The sequence below is a fragment of the Anopheles arabiensis genome, assembly GCF_016920715.1.
Source record: "Anopheles arabiensis isolate DONGOLA chromosome X unlocalized genomic scaffold, AaraD3 X_pericentromeric_contig0026, whole genome shotgun sequence".
Lineage (NCBI taxonomy): Eukaryota > Metazoa > Arthropoda > Insecta > Diptera > Culicidae > Anopheles > Anopheles arabiensis.
The window spans coordinates 470,001-472,500 of record NW_024412104.1 but is presented as its reverse complement, the minus strand read 5'-3'; the positions used below and the strand labels follow the sequence as shown (position 1 = coordinate 472,500).

Sequence of the window (2,500 nt, the reverse complement as noted above, 5' to 3'; positions counted from 1 at the left end):
ATTTAGCCGTTGCACTATGATGCGTTCTAAACCTTTACCCGCCCCGTCTAGTAGACAAATGGGGCGAACTGAACCCGGTTCCCCTGGTGGTTTGTTCGGCTTCGGTATTAACACCAACCTCTGCCTTTTCCACTCATCGGGGAACTTCGCGTTCTCTAAACAGCCTTGGTAAACCCTGCACAATGTATCGGTTGCAGTCAACATACCAACTTTCAGCGCCTCATTCGGGATACCATCTGGTCCCGGCGCCTTCTTGTTAGGTAGTCTCCTGGCAACCGCAAGAATCTCATCATTAGTTACCCTTTCAAACTCTCGTGGCTGATCGATACGATAATCAGGCCACACCGTGTTTGGGTGAGTAGGAAAAAGCTCGCTCACCACTTCCCTAAACTCGTCCAATGTCATGGTTCGGGGTCCAATCGAACCCTCGGCCACTTTCTTGAACGTATGATATACTATACCAAATGATGCGTTGTTCGCTGTTCCCAGGAACTCTTTCCACTTCCTCTGTCGGGTATGCTTGATCAATCGCTTGAGGGCATTCCGTGCCACCTTGAACTCGTCCCTAAAAGTAGAATAGAGATCAGTATTAAAAGCTCTTTGCGCTAATCGATCGCGGTGTTTGCACTCTTTGCGAAGTGCCTCAATCTCTAACGTCCACCAAAATGCACTCTTGTTAGGAGTGTACCTTCTTACGTTTAGTCATCGTCGCATTGCACGCCGTGACAAGTATACGCATTAAGTCTTCGCTTGTTGTGACCTCGGTCTCAAAAGCGGCTTGCATCATAACTTCAAATATATCTTTGCTAAAATACTTGATGCTCCATCCCGTTATGGGTCGGGACAGATTACGCACGCTTTGCGTCTCAAGATCTATTCGTATTGCACGATGATCAGAGTTCATATAGCTAGATAACACCACCCACTTAAATGATCTTGCTACGGTTCGGCTCGCAAAGTAAGATCAACTACTGACGTGCGCCCTGGTCCAACATAAGTTGGGGTGCTGCCGTCGTTCAATAAAATTGCGTCAATCTGCGCAAAGGTTGATAAAACCAACTCACCTCTTCGTTTCTGGGTTTCTCCACGCTCGCCAAGTTGGTTGTTCCAACTTACTGACCAAGCGTTGAAGTCCCCCGATAACGAATTTGTGGATACCGGTTACGGCCATTACCGTGTTATCCAACATGTTCTGGAACTCTTCCATACTAAATCTAGGTGGCGCGTAAACGCTAACCACTCGCATATCACCTATGTCAACTATCATTAAACCCTTCAAAGCCTTACTGACTACCTTAACTGGTAAGTCCGCGTTAACCACTACCGCTGCTGTGTTATCGTCATTGCGTAACACTTTGACGTTGGTTGTTGCCAGATACGGATCTGCAATCAACACTATATCCGCAGATTCTTCCTAATCGTTTGCCACATTAACTGAAATGCAGCATAACTATGATTCTGGTTATGTTGTAGCAACCTAACCATTATGATCTAATCGTTCGCCTTCGGGGACACATATAACTGCCCGTTGCGTGAAGGTTCTGTGACCTCGTACCGCAATCCAAACACTTGACAGAGTTGGTACAAGCTTGCTTCTTGTGTCCACTCAAACCGCATTTCCAGCACAGATTACTTCTGTCTGGTTCCCTACAATGGTAGCTCGTATGGCCTACCTTCCAACACTTATAGCATTTCTGCTCTTCCATAACCTCGCGGATATGGCATATCGACCAACCAACTTTCAGCTTTCCCAAATTCAGGAAGCTTTGAAAGTCTGGCAGCGATACGTTGATCCGTGCCCACTGCGTACCGGCCGCGCGGCCTTTCTTCATTTTGATACGATCTATTTCTATCTCGATGTTGAGCTGTGCTTTGACAGACTCCGCAACCTCCTCTGGGGTGGTGATTTCATCGAGATGCATGATCTCAATCATTTTAGAAGGAGCTAGCGTTCTCACTGACGCCTTGCCCTTCACCGCTTCCTTAACCTTTGGGGCAATTGCACTAGCAGAACTACCCTGCTTAAGTTCTAGCAACATGCCTCCATTCTGGGCCCGTCGGACCTTAGAGATTGTCTCTCCAACCGATTTAAGAGCATCGGACTGCTTCATTTCCTTGAGCAATTTCGCCAGCTCCTCGGAAGTGCAGTCCGATATCAGCAGAGCCTCAGGCCGCTTCCTGGGCTTATTCTGCTTCTTCTTGCTCTTCTTCTTCTTCCTCTTATTAATTCTACCCTCATTAATATTCGGTCCGTTTCTCGGACTTGGAATATTTTCCACCGCTTCCTAACAGGGGTCAACCTCGATGGTTGTTGTTGTTGTTGTTGCAACCTTTGCAACCCACTTGGACCAGGCTGTTGGTCATCAGCCACTGGTCTTCTGCCTTTTCGCGTTTGCGGCCCGAATCCATCGTTACCGTCAAACGACGTTTGCGTTTGACGATCGAGGACCTGCTGCATGCGATTAACGGCTCTGTACCTTCGAAATTCGGACATAACCTC

General features: G+C 47.6%; 1 pseudogene; it reads right to left on the bottom strand.

Annotated features, from left to right (window-relative positions):
- The window catches only part of LOC120907899, a 9,150-nt pseudogene that overhangs the window by 3,275 nt on the left and 3,375 nt on the right, over positions 1–2,500 (bottom strand).